The sequence below is a fragment of the Pyxicephalus adspersus genome, chromosome 3 (assembly GCF_032062135.1).
Source record: "Pyxicephalus adspersus chromosome 3, UCB_Pads_2.0, whole genome shotgun sequence".
NCBI lineage: Eukaryota > Metazoa > Chordata > Amphibia > Anura > Pyxicephalidae > Pyxicephalus > Pyxicephalus adspersus.
The window spans coordinates 28,134,132-28,157,617 of record NC_092860.1 but is presented as its reverse complement, the minus strand read 5'-3'; positions in this window follow the sequence as shown (position 1 = coordinate 28,157,617).

Sequence of the window (23,486 nt, the reverse complement as noted above, 5' to 3'; positions counted from 1 at the left end):
CTTTAGGTTCTAAACCTTGATAGGTTTATTTGTATAAAGAAGGCAGCAAACCGAGATATATCTTTAGCTTTACTCATGGAGGAAGACCAGGATGGTGGAAGGAGACCCTGGGGTGGAGTACGGCATGTGATGTGTAATGGTATACACATTCCACATCTTCAGCATACAGAACACCATTTGAATGTGACTTTTACGAGCTAAACATTCAGATATTCCAAAGCTCCACAACTGGCCTTGAGAAAAAGATTCAGCTGGAGCCATCTGTCCCCTAAGCTTTTTATAAGCATTTTATTCTTTATGCAATTGCGTGTGTTTAAGTGAAGTAATTTATGTGCTCTATGCTAGTTTGCCTTTGTTCATATTGAATTGTAAAGTAAGTGTTGATTACAAGGCTCTAGCATAAATTTTTCTTTTCTTCTCCAGTGTAGATTCAAATAAGTTTTAACTTCCCTCCTGTAGGTGACACATTGATTCCATTCAGTTCCTTCTCATAACAGTGAGAACATGTCTTTTTTTTTACTTGGACATGGATTTGACCACTAATATTTTTTGCCTTTACTGCACGTGGTACTCTTTGGGAACATTAGCATTTCTAGCATACAGCACCTTTTCCTTTTTTTTACTAATTATTAATATTTTTGTAAAAATAGAGGAAAATTTCTAATATATTTTTGTATCCTCTTACAAAACCCTGCTTCTGGTGGGGAAATGGAAAAGAGGTGTGTGAACATATATAGCGCCTGATTTAATAAAGCTCTCTAAGGCTGGAGAGGATACACTTTCATCAGTGAACTTGGATGATCCAGCAAACCTGCAATGGATTTCCTAAAAGTAATTTGCTATTTGTTAGCAAATGTTTTCAATCCTGGACCAGATCTATTCCAAGTTCGCTAGATCACCCAGGTTCACGGATGAAAGTGTATCCTCTGCAGCTTTAATAAATCAGGCCCATAACCTCTGTATTTTTTAAGCTTAATGTGTTTTATGTCTTCTTTCCCTATCACTGATATTAGGAAGGTTAAGCCATTGGGTTCAAAACACCAAGTTAATAATTTAGGCAATTTTTGTCATGTTTATTGTTTGAGTTGTCAGCTTTAAAGAAAGGAAGAATTTCTATGCAATGTTCAATAAACAGTTTAGTTATTCATTTGTTAAGGGCAGCAAAAAACTGGCTTAATCTGTAAAAATTTGCACAGTGAAAATAGGTAAGGGAATTTAGCAACCCTGCTCCTCCCTGTATATTAAATGTATTGTAAATAGCTCTCCTTGTAATGCCATTAAAAGTGGGATATCATGGGACAATGTAAAGGTAGGTAACTAATCATGTTTTAGAACAGCACATACTGTAGACACATCTTTAATAAAACAAATAAGAGCCCAGAGACACTTTGGACTCTAGTTAGAGCAGATCTGTCACCAGATTTTTTACTTTATATAAAAGGGTAGATAACACTTTTATATTAGGCAAAAAATACTAAATGGGAAACCCAGAGCATACTCTCAAGTATCCCAGGAGGCTTTGGGCTATACCTTCTGCGCATGCCCAATCTTGCAGTGAGACCGGCACTTTACATTTACAGGAGGATACGTCACCTGATCTCTGGAGCTGGAAGATAAAGGAAGATGGCGGTGCCCAGTGGTTCCTCCATGACAAAGAAAGAATGCAGGGTGGCGCAGGACTGAATTAAATCCAGCTGACGAGGGATCTGCTCAAGTAAAGGTCATTTGTTTATATTATTGACAGTTCCACTTTAAGTGACTTTGCCTAGGCTGAAGGGATACCATGAGCCTGTTGAAGAAAGCAATAAGTATTTCCATCGTCTCCTCTACCTAGGCGATCACACTTCAAGGTATAAAGGCGACAACAGCAGCTGATTCGTGGGTACAAATAGCCAAGAACTGCACAGGAGCACAATTGGAGCCAGTACTGCAGACTAGGAAGTAGATGGTGACTCTGGATAAAACCTAAACAAAGATGATTCAGTCCAACTGGAGAGAAACCAGATGAAGGGTCACGGGAAGGTGATAATACAGAGAGTAAAGTTGAAGTAATCTACAAAGGATTTAAAAACTTTTAGTTGTAACACACACATTACTTAGTAGTCACCTTCATGATAATAGGACCGCTTAAAAAAACATCTTGGAGCTGTTGTGATCCAGTGGCTGTAATGAATGTGCTTACTGGGATTCAACATACTTTTTGTAGTACACAAAAATCTTTCAACACAAATGCTTTCTTTGCATTCAATGTTCACATAAAACTTGTGTAATGGAACCGTATTTGGAATTCTTTTGCATGCTACGTGTAACAGACTTTATATTTTATATTAGCTAAAAGCCAGGTATTAGGACCAAGGACAGATAAATCTGTTAGATTGGCTTTATTCAATATGATGTTGCTTTATATTACACAATATGTCTTTAAAATATTTGTTTTACATTTATTGTAGGGGTTAGTTTTAAATGCTCTAAATTTGACATTAATTCTCCAGGGCCTATCCTCTAGATCAGCTACTTTTAGCTTTAGCCGCCTAATTTCCTTTTCATGATCCTTATGGGAATCAACAAGATCATTGCGTGCATTCGGGAATTTATGTTGTTTTTTATGTGGAATATTCTGTCTTCATGATTCTGAATAGTAATGCTAATTTTAGGAAATAAAGATTGCATATCAGCTTTTGTCATGTATTTCAACAAGACCATTCTCTTTTTTGAGGCTAGAATCAGAAAATGATTGGAAATCTCTCCTATTAAAGTGACAGGGCCCACATGAGTAGAATAAGCTTGGGCCTCACATACTAGGACAGATGCCACAATGTTTTTAGCCACTAGGCCATTTCAGGGGTAGGCAGGGCACACTAGGCCGGACTCTCTCTCAAGTCCTGCCCTAATGACTGTGCTCCCGACCAGGAACGCCCCCTGAAGGGAAATCCCTCTCCTCCGCAATGCATACAGAGGAGAGGGAATGTTAACGCTGGCCACCGTAAATAGGGAAGGGAGCAACAACACGAAGGCTCAAGAGCCGCATGCGGCTCCAGAGCTCCAGCAGCCGGCCCTGATAGTTTGTTCCGGCTCCGCTGCGGGTTCCTGGCCAGGATTAGGCCGTATCGGCCAGGGGGTGTTAGGCCGGAACAAACTAACAGCTAGGCCGCATCTGGCCTAAAGGCCGGAGTTTGCCAACCTCTGTACTAGGCCATTTGCAGGTGGCTAATCTTCTCCAGGGGAAAGCCACGGTTTATATTTCACTCAGCTTCTGGAGTCGGTGTGGCAAGAAGGAAGGAGAGGAGATTTTGGGAGGCCTTTGGGGAACTAATGTTTGAGACTTTGGACTATTGGAAAAAGTGCACAATCTCTGACTGTCTGACAGCCATCTAACACCGGTACCATCTTATTATGTCAATTGGACAAGAAATCTTTCGGAAATTTATCAGTAAGTGGAGAGATAACTAGGGTGTAGAGAATCTTTCAAGTAGAGTTCAAGATCTATGTGGCCATTCAGCCAGTCATGCCTCCGATTTATATTTAATGACATGTACACTGTACAAATATATATAATATTGTGTGGCACCTATACACTATTTTCTTTTAATTTACCATTTAAAATGGTTTAATAAGGTAAATGTCTAGAGAAGCATTTTCTTTCACATACAATAATCTTCAGTTTTCAGTAAAAGCAAAAAAAATCCTCCTAGGAGTATAACTTTTACTGTGTTTTCTGAAATTGTCTGGTCTATATTCACCAGGACCAAGTCTCAATAAACTTCTATAAATGTAGCTTTGGACCACACATGTAATATCAAATACATCTGTTTTACTCCAGTCAATTCAATGTGGAAGATAACAGTAACACAAATATTCTTGCCTCTTAATTAAGCTGTGCCTTTTGCTTTTCTTGGCATGTTAGCAGTCCAATCAGAGAATGTAGCATGAAGAAATGGTATCACTTTAAAATCACATTTTTAGCAAATTACGTATAGTAAATGACACATTTCAGAAAAATGATAGGAAGCAATCTTGTTATCTTGTTATGCAATGCAGATCTTCTTTCTAGATTATGAACGATGGAAGATCTAGATCATACCTCATATTTGAAGAAGGAACAGGGAAAAAAAGAGAGACAGTAAAAGGTTTACTGTAACTTTAGGTTTACCTATGTAAAATTTCTATAAATAATCCCTGTGCCCAAAGGGAATTTGGCATATTGCACACTTCTATTTAATGTACAGCGCTGTGTAATATGTTGGCGCTATATAAATCCTGTTTATTAATAATAATAATAGCAATAATAATAATAATTACATTAATACTTTCTGTTAAGAGTGCAGACTATTTTTATCTGGTAAACTGGTTAAAAACACAGAGACAAACCAACCCATCTGATAGGCAGTCCAACAGAATAAACACGGCAAGCTTACAACGAAGTCACTAAATGTCAGGCAGTAGCTTAAGCTACGTACACACTTCCAATTATTATCGTTGGTAAACGAACGACGAACGATCCTGCACGATATCTGCGAACGATCGTATAGCACCGATCCTGTACATACAGATAACGACACGATCATTCGCAGATATTGTACACACGATAGATGCAATCGTTTGAACGATACAGGAAGTGACGTGCACCACAGGAAGTGAGCGAACGTTCGTTCACCGCGCATCCTCAGACCATGGACGATCAATGAACGACCGTACACACGATAGATGGTCAACGATCGTCGTCCAATCCGATCCGCCGGTCCGGTCGTTCATTTCCAACGACTATCCTCGTTCGTCGTCGTCGTTGGTTACTTTTTTTACGAACGATTTTTGTCCAATCGATCGTTCGTCGTTCATTTCCAACGATAAAAATTGGAAGTGTGTACGCAGCTTTACAGTTGTCAGCATACATAATTAAGTGCTGTTATTGGTGTGATCCAAACGAAATAAATTTTGCAACAGATTCCTATTTGCTATCTGCTTAAAAAATTGTAGCAGGGACCCTATATAAATAAATAAATAAATAAATATATATATATATATATATATATATATATATATACTGAGAAAAAAAACAGACCTTTGGTTGCATACACTTTAAACATGTAAATTTCACTTTATTTTTTTTTAAAATACACAATGTGTGTTTCAAAGTGTATTGCTGCAGCAACAAATTTGGCACTCCTAACCCTTTTGCACTGGAAACACAACAGCTCCCTATCTAATGATGACATGCAAGGCATATTCTAAGCTCATCGCCCCTGTTGTGTTAAAGTAGTCTCCATGTTCACAGAGTGAAATCATTCATGCTAACAATCTCCAACAATTTAGTTTTAAAGCTGTGGAAGAAGTACTATCCAAGGGAGCTCTTTGAGGACTTCTAATCCTAACACTCTCTCAAGACTCCGGGACCCAGCTGCTCTAACTGGATTAGAAATCTTTTTTTTTTTTTTCAAAGGTTTGATCTCAACAAGGTTTGGGTGTGATGAAATCAAAGTGGCAGGTTCCATTTCAGAGCTATTTGTATTTGAACTTCCTTATGGCTAAATCCGAAGTAATTCCATGGGTGAAATCTTCCACTGTAAATGTCATTCTGATGCAATGTCGTCTTGGGAACACAGCAATAACACAATTGTATGGAAGAAAATAATGTTAATTACATTTATGAGCTTTTATTTTAATAGGCTAAAACTTGCAGGGTCATGTATAGCATGGGGAAGGAGAAATGAGCAGCTATTTAGTTCTGCCAGTCACATGTAAAAAAGTCACAAATCATAACAACTAATGCGGGGTGAATCTGGATTGCAAAGTATCGTGTTTTAGCTTCTCTCCAGTGACCTTTATCCTCTTAGAATGACCTTTGTCAGGAAGCACATACTATTAAATCATCATATGCTTCACTAAATATAAGCTAATGAAAGGACCAGGTTTATTAAGATCAATTAGCACTAGACTATGGGTGAGATATAGCAATTTGGTCAGTACAACTTTATAATTAGTAGGGCTCATCCATTTCCAACTCATAGAAGTATGCAAAATGTAATTTTCATTTAATTTATTTAAATTAAAGTACATAAAACCCTGAATAATACTTAGCTTTTTAAAACACACAGTGTTATCATTAAAAATCCTTTTCCTAATAAAACACGTGTTTTGCTCATTCTTTCATGAGTCTCAGTACTGCTGATCCAAACTTGTTAGCAGAAAATTATTGTTTACCTGCACTGCTGTGATAATTCCATGGAGACCATGCTGGAGTACCGGGGTTTTCCCAGCAGCCAGTTCTGAGCTGAAATGGGACAGATGGTGGTGGTCAGGCAGGTACCAGCGGCTATTGCAGAAGCAAGTTGCTGCAAAACCACCTACCTACCCATCGCTAGAGTTCAAAGTGGGACTTTAGTTCCACCTTAAAAGCCCAACTTCAAGCAAAGTGGCTTTTATATTGCTAAACAATTGTTCATCTGCCCCTCTCTGCCTGCTCATTTAAAAAGCACAGGGGATGATGTGGCTGGACTTTATAAATGGCGGAGTGAAGGGAGGGTGAAGCATAACACCGGAAATAAAGTGTCTCATAGACACCAACTTTTGTTATTTACCTTGACCCTGTTCTATGCCACCCTTCTCTTTAGTCCCTGTAACATCATTGCAGGGGCAGCATAAAGAGTCTAAAATCTCTATGACCAATCAGAGGCGGGGGGAAGCATGTCAGTGCAACATCGGGACTATCTATCCATTTCTCTTATGGTACTGCATGGTCACCCTGCGTATCTCTAGTGCAATACATGGTTGTCTGTGGACATGCTTTAAATTATAGTGTGCATGCAACTTTTTATATTTTCCATTTAGTGAAATCAGAACAACCCTCTCTTTTGTGTTAAAAAGGAACTCTGGGCAAACCTGCTGCTATGCTGCTCTAGACCACTAAACAGTTTTTACTAACCTTTGTTATCAGTTCTCCTCTGACACTGCTTACAGTACAATGATTTACAAACCTCAGCAACTTTGTATTGTGTTCTTGTGCAGGTATGTTATTAACACAGGAGGTATATTTCTATAATACCATGACTGGATTGCTTTGTGACTCCACAGATGAAACTAAGACTAAATGATTGACAGGAAACAAATAGCTGGAAAGGAAAGGATTGGACAACACAGAGGTAACATGTGGGCTGGATAGACTTGTAGTCTATCACACACAAAAATGAGGTGGACTCAAGATACCTTATGTAGTTTCTAATGCTTGTTTTGTGGAAGTCACAGTGTGCTGGAAACAAGGACTATCAACGGGCCTACCAAAAAGTAAATAACAAAGCTCAAGGCAAAAAAATGGAAAATGGATCTGTCTACGCTATAGAAATCTACAAACCTGTGATGCAGAACCTTGGCCTAGACAGCCCTGGATGTAAAACCGTGGGCTACAGCTTCCAGATCTTGGTAAGTTTGCATCTGGTGCGTTGTAGCTAAGGCCAGAGAGCAAACAAGATGGCAAAATGTTTAAAAGTGAAGTTATCTTTTAAGGTTTCGCAATTGTTGTGTCTAAGAAACACACTAAGGGCTCTATGTATAAAACAGAAAATCTAATATTCCCTCTAACATTCCCTGTGTGTGAATAAATTACTGCAATGAAACACATGGACATGGAAGATTCCCACGAAGGAATGTCTGATCCTGTTTTATGAATAAAGCCCTAAATGTCAATTTGAAACATTCATATTAGATTGTAATTTAAACAACCATAAGGTTCACTTTGCTTTGCACTATTTTCCTGCTGTGTTATTACAAATCCCATGTACGAAGCTGTGGTCAGAGCTTAGATAGGGCTGGGGACTCCAACATGACATGGGGGAGGTGAGTCACATGCCCCCTTCTTCAGAAACTTCTATTGATCTGTGAAACCAGTGCCATAGCATACACAATATCCAATGTTTATTTTATAAATAATTTATATAAATAGCTTAGATATATTATTATTACACAGTATTTATATATCACCATAATATTACACAGCACTGTACAAAGTCCATAGTCATGTCACTAGCTGTCCCTCAAAGAGGCTCACAATCTAATGTCCCTACTATAGTCATATGTCTTGATTACAATTTAAGTTCAATTTTGGGGGTAGCCAATTAACCTAACTGCATGTTTATGGAATGTGGGAGGAAACCAGAGTACATGGAGGAGTCCCAATCAAAAACAGGGGGAACCAGCAAACTCTATGCAGATAATGTCCTGATCAAGATTCAAACCTGGGAGCTAGTGCTGCAAAGGCCAAAGCACTTACCACTGAGCCACCAGGCTGAGACTTATTTTTTTTTTCTTCTAAAAAACATTAAATGCAGTGGAAAAGTAAGCTCAGGCTAGTGTGACGATGCATTCCTGTATGAGTATTTGACAGTCTGGGCTCAAAGGATGTGGGCTGAATGAGTCTGGCAGGTTAACACTGACCACTCTTAATATCATATATATATCATATATATACCTTTTTTGCATGCACTTATCCACTTATTCATCCTCTCATTTTTTCCATAGTGACAGCCAGGACTGTAGACTGTTCTGTAATGACCCCTGAGATCCTATTGTATTGCTCCCATCTGCAAATGAAAGAAAGACTGTGATTCATTCTATTGTGCAAATTCCATTTATACGAATAATGCATACCTTGAATGAAAGCCAATTGCCTTTTCCCTGTTATCCTATTAATATAAAACATATGCTGCAAGGAAATAATGAGGGGAAAAGGAATAAGTATGGAAATGATATAACATTTCTACCAGATGTTCTGATTTTTTTTTCCTTCAATTGCTTCTTGCTTCTTTAATGCTGAAAAACAAATGAAACACGCCAAAGAGATTTTTGAGAAATAATAGGAAAGAAAACATATGTTTATATTTTCATCAGTAATACCTAAAGAACGTTAAATTGAATAATTACAAAGCCATTTTACATCTTCCAGGAAAAGGTCCTGATCTGATTAAAGTTAGGCCATCTATAGACAGGTCTTAGGGCCCATTCTAACTCTACACTGCACTTCCATGGAGTATTGTTTTGTGTATTTTGTGTATTGTTACTATTCCTGCTACTACTGAAAAATTACTCACACTCAGCTGAAATGAAGCAAAAATTCAGCTCAACGCGGCTGCAGCTTGTTATCGCACATCCACTAATACATTTGTTAGCGGAGTCCATCTTCATTAGCCGAGACCGAAACAGTGGAAAAAAATTTTCTTTAGCCAAAAAATTTGTTAGCAGGATCACTTGTTAGCCAAGGTCTCACTACTTTTTCCTGCCAACAGATAGCATCAGTCTAATGTCCAGCAGCATTATACTTCCTTTGAGTCCAGGATGTCATGGAACCACCCCTTATTGTGACAGTACATCTAAAGGAAGGCGGACCATTGCTGAGCACAACCCTTCTATCCTTATACTTATATTTTGTTATCAAACTTATTGGAATTATTATCTTGCTCCTATTACATTCATGCTTGATCCCCATTGTGCATGCACTCTGAAAGAGTTATACATGTCAAATTTAGGTCTTTACACTGCTTGCATTCAAAACATTGCAATGGTTTAATGTCCTCAATACTGTTCAATACCTATTTTTATATGAAAGCCATTTACCCTACCAGTACCAATGTTTTTGGACTGTGGAAGGAATCTGGAGTGCCCACAGAAAACCCCCACAAACACAGAGAGAATACACGGTGCTTCAATACACAATAGTTTCCCTGGTGATATTCTAACCTGGACCCAGTACGTAAGAATATGAAGTAGAACATTTGTATGTACTGGTCCTGCAGGCTACATTTTGGGTTTGATGATTTGCGGTATAGTCAGTATAGCAGTTCAAGTCTTTTGAGATGGGGACTTTTAAAAATGCAAAGCAATGCCTCTAAAACAACAGATAATACAGGTGTTCCTGTGTGAACAAGTCTACTTGCCCACAAGCAATTCATTTCATGTTGTTCTTGACAAGGCAATCTATTTGAATATCAAACAATATGCACTGTGAAGCCATAGTACTAAAAACATAGCCTCCAGCCATTTGGCCAATTTTCTCAGTTTTGCTTTGACCTTTCTGTAGCAGGGGGAACTTTCTCAATCTCTCCATGTAGCCTAATGTTAAGGTGGTGAACAAACTGCAACTGTGACTACTGAAAGAGTTGTGAAAGCCATAAATGTCGTATGTGGAATGCCAAAAGGATGAAAAAGGGCACTTTGCCTAAAAGTCCATGTGAATTCTTAGGACTTTAAAAAAACCTTTACTGGTGCTGCAGTCTCTACTATTTTCTGTTTATCTATCTATCTATCTATCTATCTATCTATCTATCTATATTATTTTTCATTTTGTAGGAATAAAGTTACACTCTAGGAGATCTGGTGATCAGTGGTGGGATATATTTTGTTATCTTTTGCTTCTCTGCTTAATCAGTGCAAATGAGTGGAAGATCAGACAAAAAAGTCAAACCCACCTAATCATTATGGGGTGACACAACAGTTGTTCATATTAACAGGTGTAATATTGTTTGCCAACATTTCAGGTTTGCTAAAAATTACAAGTTCTGTTGGTACAAAAAAACAAAAATGTATATCCAATATTTCAATATTTAAATCATAACTTTTCAGGTCATTGTACACAAATCTTTACTACATCTAGGGTTGATGTATTCTCACCTATAACAAAACAAAGAAAAGTGAAAATGAAACAAAAGGAGACGTAGCATATAGTAATATTGTATAATCCACCCCTGTCTAATGCCACTCACTCATTCTTTCCTAATATTTCTATTCTGAAACTTTGACCTAAAACGTCAGTATCATTATTTCTCTCCCCCTTTTTTTTTCATTAGGCCATATAGAAGAGATGGAATGCCAAAACAAACTGCCTGGAAAGATCTTATGAAATCATTTCTCTTTGCAAATCCATAAAATTTCTTTGGAGTCCTTATCAATAGAGCTGCTTGAAGTGAGAGCAGAAGTCGTTGAATTATGATGTGCTGGTTTTAATGAAATTCCTCTCCTGCTGAGATGTTCCCTGCAGACTTTCCATATTTCAGCATGGGAAAGGTTTGATGCTTTCCTGTCAGTGCCAAGAGTTAATTGAAAACATTTCAGGATAACTTCAGGTTGGGGGCCAGAACTTTAATTCCCTCATTATTCTCAGACAATAATAGGGCAGCAATGCAATTATTAATGGATGGGGCTGGGTCCTCTTAAAGTGATGTGTTTTACAGACAGGCTCCTCACATTCACTGGGCACACTATGAAATAATTAGCAAGAGAAAGAGAAGAGTGTAATTTAAACATTATGCGGTTTTACTTTTGTTCTCACCGATAGGATGGGTGCAGATAACAATAAACTTTCCTTGTACGGATTAAATTGAGGTCATGTTAAGCCACTGTTTTCAAACTAAAAATGTTTTGAGAAGTTCTAATATTCTTTATTTTCCTCTGAAACCTAAACTACTTTATATACAACAACAAGCAGTTATTGCTCTTTTGGCAGCAAATTTAATGTAAACCTGTTAAAAACTTGGGCATTTCAAAATAATTATGTGATGACATGATGAATAAGCAGGCTGAATAAACCAGTAGATTCAGAGATTTATGCATTGGAAGCTACAAACAAATATAGGTTCCCCCTCCTTTCCCCTCCTCTTAGATTGTAAGCCCTTTCGAGCAAGGTCCTCACTTCCTCCTGTGTCATTGTTTGTATCTGTCTGTCATTTGCAACCCATATCTAATGTACAGCATATAATATATTGGTTCTTTGTAAATACAGTTTAATAATTATCAAGTCAAAATAGGAGATTAGACCTGCCTATCATTGATCATGCAGAGACCCATTCCCATTTCCATAGCCAACAAGCAAAATCCAGAGGTGGAGACAACTTGACTTTTATAAAAATGCATATGGCATGGAGAAAAAAAAATAACTTCAAGCAGTTAATATGTGCAAATTATTTAAAAATGTTAGCTCCTAAAAAAAATAATGTATTATTTTCTTTGTACATGAAGTCAGGTACATTTACCTAATGTGTTACTTCTTGCTCAGCAATGCTATACAATGGTTGCGCTGTATACTACTTTTTCAATGCAGTGGTATTGGTCAGCTGACTGAAAAAAGAACACTGTCTATGTGTCTGTTATGTATTCCTAATGGCTGTTTAGCATAATGTAGAGGAATAATACTAAACCACTAAAATGTATCATTAGCTGTTCATCTAGAAAGCTTTATACTTGATATATAAGATATAAAAGACACAAAATAATGCAGCTCCGTAAAAATGAATAAATCATTAATTTTTTTAAAGCACCTAAATGTGACCTGGAGTTAGCCTCCCTGTACAGCAGAGTTGGAATATGGGAGGAAAAAGCAGAGAAAGGAGCCAAATGTACTGATATCACAGACACACAGTACTGATTTAGTAATCCTCCATTCTTCTGGGAACAGGTAGTCCTGGGATATTTTGAGAATATTGAAATATTATTAATAAACAGGATTTATATAGTGCCAACATATTATGTAGTGATGCACATTAAATAGGGGTTGCAAATGACAGAAAGATACAACAGTGACACATGAGAAGCAGAGGACCCTGCACCAAGAGCTTACTATCTAGGAGGCGGGGGAAGTAACACAATGGGAGGGGAAATATGTAGTGGTTTTATTGTGAGAATTCATCCAAGAGGTCAATTTATAAAGCAGTGAATCAAACTGACCGTGCGTTACACTGGCACTGTAAGTTTTCCACCATGGAATGTTTTAGTGAATGTCAGGTTCACTGCTTTATAAATGGAGCCCTGGACATTTGTTCTATTTCCTGACATAGAAGAGTGAATGAGTGTTGTTATCCCAGAACTGGACGTATATGAGGGCCTGATTTATGAGGGTTCTGCAGGACTGGAGAAGTTAAACTATTAATGGAGATCCTAGGTGATTCAGCAAACCTGGATAGGATGTCTTAAGAATCATTTGCTATTGGTTGGTAAATGTTTTCAATCCTGAACCAGAATTATTCCAGGTTTCATGATCAATATGGGACTTTTCTAGTTTCCACCTATTGTGGTTTGAATATTTTACTGTGTAATAACTGTGTATTTGCCTTTAACTAATGGAACAAATTCAATTTTTTTTCATGCTCAAGCCCTCTGGAATAATAACTCTGTCTAGAAGCTATTGTCTATTTTATAGACACTAATGGATAATTTGCTCAATACAAATTACTTAGAATCATGAACTACAACTTTAAATTGTATTTATTAAGCTCTCAGGATAACTTTCCCTTCTTGGAAAAAAAATAAAAAATGCTTCTTTTCCCTATAAAAATATTTCTGTTTCAATGACTTGAATCCTGGTTACCCCATTGGGTACAGAATAAGTCTAATTACCTGTTCAGAACTGGGGGAAAAATGTAATCTGGAAATAAAATGAATGATTCTGGAAAAATAATTACATTTTTATAATAACCCAAAGACAGTAAAATAAGAAAACTGCAGGGCAAATATTTCACAACCTGAACTTCACTAGAATTTTTATTACAGTTCAAAAATGCTTTTGAAAAGAATTTGTGACCCAAGCACGCTCTTCATATTATTACTGTTTTTCCTATTGTAAAAGTAGAAAGATATTTTTAAATTGGATTTGGTTTTGGAAGGACTGCAGCACGATTGAGTCTACTTTACCAAATATATTCATGAAATTCCCTGTGCAGAGATATGCCATTCATACCAGCTTTTCCATAGAAGGTGGTGGATGGTGTGAGGGACACTTATGGGTAAGGTGTTTCTACACATAGAATGAAAGAGTTTTTTTTTTTTTTGCGGGAATATTTTCTCAATAGTTTAATAAACATTGAAATAGACCCAGCAGGAGTTTGAAGCCTGTTGTGGTCCAAGCTGAATAATATTTTTTTGGTCCTTCATGCAAGGTAAAGACAAAAGGTCAAAAAGGAGCTTTCCTAACATGATTGCCTCCTAAGACTTTGGACACTCAGCCCTCCCAGTTTTTAACTAAAACCTAAAGTTTGTTTTAAATATAACGGGGAAGGCTTAAAACCCCCTCCAGGTTTTTTTTTATTTTTGTTTGTATCCACATCAAGAATATTGTATCTTTTTGTTCTCTGTGAAGTATCACCAAAACAGAAAGCACGGGTACATATTATGAGGATACTTGTTTCTTAGACAACTATATGTCTGTTGGATCAACAGGACCAGACATAAATGGAAATAGGGCCCAATGACAATATAAAAAAAAACAACAAGGCTTTGAACCATTCCCTAATGTTAAAGTTTTGCATTTTTACAACAATATGGTTGTGTAGGAGTGACACGCCAACAATAACACATCTCAGAGTTGCACATAACTGTAGTTCTCTGCAAAAATAGTTATGGATGATCTGGGAGTGATCTAGGAAAAAATGAATTAATAAATGCATTTTGTAAGCTATGCATACTTCAGCGTATAGCAAAAGTGCAACACAAATATGTGTATCTTCATTTGGATTCAAATAGGAATTCTTGGTATACAGGAGTACATGGTGGAATATTGTGCTTGTATGTTTCCTGTTTTAGTTGCCGTAGAATTTGTATTGGAAGGTAAAAATATCTGGGGCGTGAATCTTAGCCATAGAGCAGGAATTGTGCCAATAAGAATTATATGGGAAGCTCCGAACACAGAAGAGGCCAAATATAGGTAGGACCAGGCCAGGAAAGGTAAATATAATACTTCCCAGCACATGCTTCTGCTGACTCTGCATGGGGTAAGTTATTTTAGCACCCTTGGTACCGGCATGCTCTAATATGCACTCTGTAGTGTGGGAGACAGTGAGCTAATATTGCCACGGAGAATACTAAAGTAATGGTGCACACTTTAACACAGAATTATAATACAGGGGCTTTTCAACTGTAAGAGTTTATAAAGAAAAGGAACATTAATGGGAAACACTAGAGAAGAGATCTATAGCAAAAAGAAATGTTAAAGGAGGGACATAACGGCTGCACATATTATCAATTGTTTTAATTAATAATATAATTACACTGCTTTGTGCTTTATTCTAGGTCTATGATGTTTTGTGGGCAGTATATGTTGGTTATGACCATAATATACATAATAAAATACCATAAAGCTGATTGTTGGTATTATCTGCATATCATTTGAATTTGCCTCTTGCTAGTAATAATCTAATTATGGTATTTAAGTTTGCCAAACAATTGTTGCTTAGTAAGTTATGTGTTTTTATTTCTTTCATATTTCTTTTCTTTTTTTTCAAGAGCATGTGTGACACTGTGGCTCATTAAACCTGTGCCTACTACATGTAGTTTAGTTTCACATACCTGTATATTAGGCAGTGTGCAGCTATACAGTGCATTGTATTATAACTGGTAATGTACACACCTAGGTGCATCTAGTTGTAATTAGTTATATTCCACTGGACTTAAGTTCTGATGAAGCAGCACGGAAAGCTGCAAAAAATCTTTAACAATCATTGCTGTAATGGCATGCACTTACCTCTTTGTAGACACCCTGCAGGGATGAAAGGCTCAGGAACAGCTGCACCCCCAGTAGCCACCATCTTTACCACCAACTCTTTCGGATCCATGGCAATTCTCTTCAGCCATTCAGCCATTGGACAGCTACTGGTGATGTAACTCCATGAGTGTCCCTGGTGCCTGAGTTTATTTGTAGCACAAGAGCTTCACACTTCATGGCCCATGCACCATGGGGTCCACCAAAAAAACAAAACAAAAAGGCCACCAGAAGCCATTGAAATGTTTTTTTTTTTGGCAAAGGAAACTTTTTGTGTCCCTTTTGTTTGTTTTTTTTAGTTTAGTTCGGCTTTAAGTGTTTGGGTTTTTATTTATTTATTTTTTTGGGTCAACTGCGTGGCAGATTCTACTTTCAAGCCTTTTAGGAAAGTGTATTTTTACGATATGACTTCTTTTTTATCTAAGTAAAACACTCATTTATTCTTTCCAGAGCACAACATAACAGGGAAAACAAGCTGTTCCCCTTGTGTAGCTCTGCAAAAGAGCATTTTGAGAAAAGCATTCTCTGATATAAAGTATGAGGTACAGCAGAGAGCAGTCCTTTCCCACATCATTCCCTGCAGCTCCTCACTGAGAGGTGTCAGCACAGCTGAAAGAATGAAGTGGCCCACACATTGTTTGCCTCAACTATTATATACTTAACATTTCCATGACAAAAGTGCCACTCGACTTCTCACCGATTAATGCAGCTTGAGGGTTCTTGTCCTCCTTTAATAAAACATTGTTGAAATCATTTATTTAGAGCCCCTGGTTACTACAGGGAGAATAGCCATCTTTGTGCCAATATATAGTGTATACAGTTCACTATTCTGTAGTAGATCATTTTTTTCTTGGGAGGAGAAAAACTTTGACTAAACAGTAGCATGGGAAGTATTTATACAATTCTGATATCACAGTTTAACCATACAGTGCCCCCCAGATCACCTCCTGGGTGGGTGGCAAGTTTAACTCTTTCTGCATGGACATGCCCACAAATGACTTGTTTGTGGAAAATCCAAGAACACAACAATCTGCACTACAGCTATCCTCACTCAGTAGCGCTACGACTATAAGGCTACAGAACATTTGCTAGGAAAAGTGTTCCATGAATCAACAATGAACAGAGATACCAAATAAAAGATTACTGATCAGATTTATCAAGTTTTCCATAAACGCATATTGCTTTGCAGCAGCCTGTTTCACTGCATGTTGCAACGTGTTACACACATTTGGTGTTTTGCAATGCCATTTACCCCAATGCAACTAAAGCACAACTCAGACACAGATTTGAATTTGTGATGTACTGTAATAAATAAAATAAATGTAAAATGAAAGGCTGCCTTAAGGATGGCTAGGTAATGTGCAAAAAGCAATAGATAAAATTGATGGGACATATTTATAAAGCAGTAAGCAGTATTTATGTGCTGTTTGATATTCACAAATATTTTTCAGTTTAAATACAACCTAAATTGTCAAACAAAAAAGCCCCAGTTAATTTCTCTTCTTTCTGCTCTGTTGATATAATGCTTCTGCTCTGTTGATATAATGGGCCTGATTTATTAAAGTTGTCTAAGGCTGGAGAGAATGCACTTTTATCAGTGAAACTGGGTGATACAGAAAACCTAGAATGGATCTGGTCCAGAATCGAAAACATTTGCTAACAAAAAGCAAATGACTTTTAGGAAATCAATTTCAGGTTTGCTGGATCACCCAGCTGCACTGATGAAAGTGTATCCTCTCCAGCCTAATAAACCAGCCCCAATGAGGGGTCGGCTAAGTAGCAGACAGGAAACAGGGAATTGTTTTATTCATTAAGATATATATATATATATATATATATATATATATAAATATATATATATATATATATATATATATATATATATATATATATACAAAATGTTGGAAACATTCCATAGGGGTTTTAGTCCATAATGACATGACAGCATCATGCACGTCCAGGTTTATCAGCTGCACAGTCAAAATGCTATTTTCACTTTCCACCAAAACCCAAAGGGTGCCCTCTTGCAATGAGATCTGGTGACTGTGGAAGTCATTTGATTATAGTGACCTCATTGTCATGCTCCAGAAATCAATTTCAGATGATCTGAGCTTTGTGACATGGTGTAATGTCCTTCTGGTAGTAGACATCAGCGGTCAAAGGGATGGACAGCATGGGCAGTAAGTTGTGTCATTTAAACAACTTACAGTTGGTTCCAAGGGGCCTAAAGCTGGCCAAGAAAATATCCCCTATTCAAATTACACCACCAACCCCAGCTTGAATTGTTGATAAAAGGTGGAATAATTATAAGATTTCAAGTTACTGATACCAAATTTTGACCCAACCTTCTGTACAGTGGCTCTTCTTTTGAAGAGCCAATGTATACTGTTGCCTCTAGTGCTTGTTTCTAGCAGGCATGGATGGCATTCAGTGTGATCTCCTGCTGCTGTAGCCCATCTACATCAAAGTTCATGAGAATTCATGGATGCTCTTCTGTACACCTGAGTAGCAACAAGTGGTTATTTGAGTTCCTTTTGCTTTTCTATCAGCCTAAACCAGTTTGACCATTGTCCTCTGACCTCTGTCATCAACCAGGCATTTTCAATCAGAGAACTGACACTCTTTGAATATTTCCATTTTTAAAGATCATTCTCTGTAATCCCTAGATATGACTGTATGTGAAAATCTCAGATCAGCAATTTTTGAAACCCACCTGGTACCAACAACCATGCCACATTTAGGGTTATGTAAATTCCCTTTCTTCCCTACACTGATGCTCAGTTTGATCTTCAGCAGGTCATATTGACAATGTCTACATGCCAAAATGCATTGAGATGCTGCCTTGTGATTAGCTGATTATATATGTATGAATGAAAAACTTTTTAAAAAGGTCATAGCATGTTAACCAGGGGGAGAGAGAGGAATGGCAAAATATAAAAGATTTATGCTGGATATAAAAGATTTACATGGTTTCTGGAGTCATGCAAATTCTATAGGTTTTAGAGCTTAAGGTTTCATATAGATAGGATCTAGCTAAATTGGACTACATACAGTTGAAACAATGTCTAGAGCAGTGTTTCCGTGGAACCCTAGGGTTTCTTCAGAGGAAGGCAACAGATGATCTTTTTGGTATCTATAAAGGTGACATTCTTCCCAAAGGCCAGTAATGTCAGAGAAATTCTTCTCACAGCGCAATGGGCAGTTTGTGACTCTCGGTTTAAGCAGAACTAATTATCTTTTTGGCAAAGCTGTACACTAGGTTCTTGGGAGGCTTGGCACTATGATATGAAAGTGCCAATAACTAATTTATCAACCATGTTTTTTTTAGTCAAACAGTATTGTACTGGAGTGTTGTGTATTGAGATACCTAAAGAACGTAAACAACTTAACATCATGAGTTAGGGCTGACCTCAGATAATACAGGGCCAGTGGACTGAAGCAGAGCTAGTACTTAGCCAGAGGTCAGTGGGGGCAAATGAAGCGTATATATCCTTTATCCAGCAGGAATCTTCAATGCTCTGATCCAAGGTTTCATGCTGTTTCCATTGTTTTATGTTCACAAATAGAATGTTCCAAGTTAAAAGACCTTTCTGAAGTTACTCTAAAGAAAAGTTGAAGAAAGCAAAATATTACGCCAATCGACATACAGTATATTTATATATGTATAATAAAAAGAGTTACTGACATAAGCAATACCTTTACAAAACATAGTATTTTATTACCTTGGGTACTGTTAATGTTCAGTCTATCATTTAATACCCTACAACATATTGTCTCAATTATTAACTCTCAAACTATGCTTAAGTAACAAAAATAATTATAGAAAATGAATATGGTGTATGGTGATATAACTGACCATGGTGAGACAAACATTAGAGAAATCACTAATTACAAAGAAGCTATTCACTATGAAAATTAACTTTTATCATTAACAGTACAGAATAAAAGTAGAATTGCAATAACAGTGGTTTACTAAAAGGGGGTAGAGTATGTTTACTTTGTTCACCTCCCATCCAATCATGTGCAAACAAAAATCATAAGAGCTTTACGACTAAACACATCAGAGCAAAAGGTGTTAAAACATTTTTTTGCGGTTTGTGCTGCAATAAATAAATGTATCCCAGTGGTTTTAACTATCCATGAAATCATTTATGTGTATACGTATAGATTCTGCAGCTTGCCAATGCTGAGGAGTAACCACAAGGAGCTGAGGTTGCATGCCATTCCCCAGGCGGCAATGGTGGATGTTTATATTATCTACATTTTTGGCACTAGTTATCTAGATATATATAATATTATATATATATAAATATATATATATATTAGTTTTAATGAGAGACGGCTTTAATGTGTCTTTGGATATGTCTTCTTTAAACTGTTAGACTTGTCTGTTTCATTATACCTGCAGGAATTTATCTTAATTATGGCAGAAGGACTGGCTTTCTATTTATCATAATTAAAAAAACAACAACTCAGAAATGCACATGATTTTACACAAGACTATAAAGTAATGTGTTAAATAATATGAATGCATTCAACACAATACAAAAATTAGTTCACATACAAAGCAAGGTGTGCATAACTTCCAATGACAACCAATCAGAATAGAAAGAACAACCCTGTTAGAAAGAATTTCTCTATGGCTGCACTTGCAGACCGAAAACGTTGTTTTTTGCCCTTCAGTAAATAAGACTTTAATATTCTTTTCTTTCACCATCTGTGCAGCAGTTTTAAAGCCTGAAATATGTCTGTCCAGGATCATTATTAGCTTTCCACTTCATGAAAACGTGTAGCTACTAAAGCTGTTTTCAAGTTTGTCTCCTCTGCCAAGTTATGGAAGCCTGTTTCTTCCATATTGTTCCATAAAAAACAGAGACCCCTATGTATGTCTATTGTAATTGTGTACAAAAGCCTTTCTGTGTGCTTGGGTGCCCAGTGAAGCTTGAACCTCCTTCTATTTACTGTATGGTCACTGTCAGTTCAATGAACTGCCTCCTTGTTCTCCACTATTGTCCTCCACTCGCTTAAACATTTGTCACTGAAGTGGCTCTCAAGACAAATAAAGTGTCAGAGCAGGGATAAAAAAAGAGGGTTAAGACACATTAGATAATTTTACATTAAGTTAAACAGACCAATGACTAGGCATCGGTAATGTGGTTGGCATGAAATCCATACCGCATCCGAGACAGAATTCTAAAACAGCCAATAAATCTTAATTGCTAATAAACTCGCTTTGCCACAGTCCTTGTTCTGTTTGCAAATTACACATGCTGATTTTGTTGGTAGCAACAAGCAAGATTCAAAACAAAATACCAATCTGCGTATGCTTTTGGGGAAAGTGATGCTACATATTGGGAAAGAAGTCACTTAAAGAAGATTACACGGAGCATTAGCTAACAAAAACATACTTTGAAAATCCCATCCAGATCTCATAACCACTTGGTATAGATTTCTCTTTCAGGGGAGTGAAGGCATTCACCCTGTGCCCCCCCTAGTGCAGCTCTCTGTTGATTTATGCTAGGCAGATGCTTTTGACAGCAGCCTGTAGAATCAAGTGTTGCGTTTATTGTAGTAGTTAATTATCAATCCAGCTGCCAGCATGGTCCCCTTTCTGCTGCTAATGTCTTTTTAACTTCTGAAGTAGGAGGGACATAGCTGGAGTTGCTTTTAAACAAAAGGTTACATTTTTTTTCCAATGATAACTCTCAGCCTTTCTATCTTACAACCCTGAAAAACAGTCCACAATTCACAAGAACATACAAACTACTGTAGTAGAGTCTGAGAAAAAATAAATAAAATGGATGGATTATTAGATCAGAATCTACTATTTATAAATTTAGGCAGTGATTGCTTTTTGGTTGCTTGACTGCAAACACTGCTCCCTAACGTATTATTATTACACAGTATTTATATAGCGCAATCATATTACACAGCGCTGTACAAAGTTCACTATCAAATAAAGATGCAGTGGAAGAGTCATCTTGGAGAACTTAAAGAGCAACATTGTTAGAGAAAAAAAGATGATGCCCTTTCTGGATGCTATTGGCATCTCTTATTTTTTCATTGCTCCACACTTTTATAAATCAGCATGTAACCACTAAAACAAACAAAAAGTAAAAGTCAACCCAAATTAAGTACAGATTAAACACCCTTTTATTGTTAGCCTGCCATCAGTTTATCTGTGCGGTACTTATAGGTCTGATAGCTTCTGAAAGACAAGCGTTAGAACAAAGTTAAATAAACATTAGCTGAGGAGGATAAATAAACTGCTGTGTGCCTAACTTGGCTCAGCAGAAGTTAAAATCCCTGGACGGCCAGGCTCTCCCACTCTCTTTTGTTTTCAGTGTTTGAAAGATCTTCAAATGCCCAAGTTTATTCCTACAGCAAACATTTCTATTTACAAGGTCAAGTGTATCAGCACTCAGCACAGCTTAAGAGTGTAATTATTTATCTAAGGGCGTTGGAGAGTAGATCAGTAGCATTGGCAGCCAACCAGTACCCCCCCCCCCCCCCCCCCCCCCAAAACAAATCCCCCCCCCCCCGCTCCCCTCCAAAACAAACTAGTTTAACAATATATGACAACTTCTAATTGTTGGGTCTTCTGTTTACCTGCTGCTTCAGGGATCACCAAATACCTGCAGTGAATGATGCTTAGTACATACACACAAATCTTCATTTCCCTGCACAGCAATGATTACTGACGTTCATCACCCCGGATGAGTTCCCCACTGACGTACATGCAAAAGACCACAACACCAGACCGAAAATATTTTAAAAATATTTACTAAAGGAACACTGCAAAAATACATCCAATTTCATGTGTTTTCAAATATTCCTGTTATCCCATTTATAAAAATACAAAAAGCGAAAGGCAGTCATTAAAAAAAACAAACACTTTTTTTATACATTTCTACAAAGTCCATAAAAATTCTCTGCAAAAATAGTTTTCACCTTGGCATATCTATAAAATATAAACTGTACATTCGAAAACAGACATGGCAATGAACATATTTTTTCTGTACCTTTTGTTTTGTGGAAACAAAACTTTTGTTTGCAAAACGACATAGAATTCACCTCTATATTTTAAATAAATTATTTTATGGAATACAATTTATATATAAAAATTATGTACAGATATAGAGCCGCCGGCGAATTCTTACACTTTAAATACACTATTTATAAGTAGATCACATTGACGCTTCCAGTACCACTAATAAAGGTCTCTGAATAGTTTATTTACACTTCATTCATTATAAATCATTGTAATGATAATATATTTTATTATATTATCATTACAAAAAAAAAAGTGTCTAATGATGGCAGTGCACAGCTCTCGTCTGGCAGGTTGCATTGCTTTACTTTAGGACAGTAATTGTGGTGCCGCCATGTCATTCACCACAATGTACGGTCACCTAAGGCAAGGAGCAGCATCTACGCTGTGGTTTTATATTCACCTTTATAGTCATTTCTACTTACTGCATGATACAGAATACTTCTAGGTTCGGCACGTGATATAGCTTTCTGTGTGCTTAAAAATCATATTCAGTTTGGCAGCGCCTGATCTCAATCTGTCACCAAAATACATTTAATTGTATAGGAAGTGCAGATCTAAAATGCCAGGTGGTGATGATCATATATAAGGCAGATTTGGTGAGGGGGGAGAAGGCATTTCTGAGAAGTGGAGATAGCAATGGAGTGGTGGCGTTGCATAGTTTGCCCTATAGGGATCCGTGCTGCATAGTACATAATGATGCCAAGTATGCCGGGTACTAGCGGGCAGGGACAGCTGTTTAATAGGGGCTATAGGATCTCCAGCACTGGAAAGGAGGAGGATGGCATGCCATGACCCTATATAGTACATAATGATGCCAAGTATACTAGCAGGCAGGGACAGCTGTTTAATAAGGGCTATAGGATCTCCAGCACTGGAAAGGAGGAGGATGGCATGCCATGACCCTATATAGTACATAATGATGCC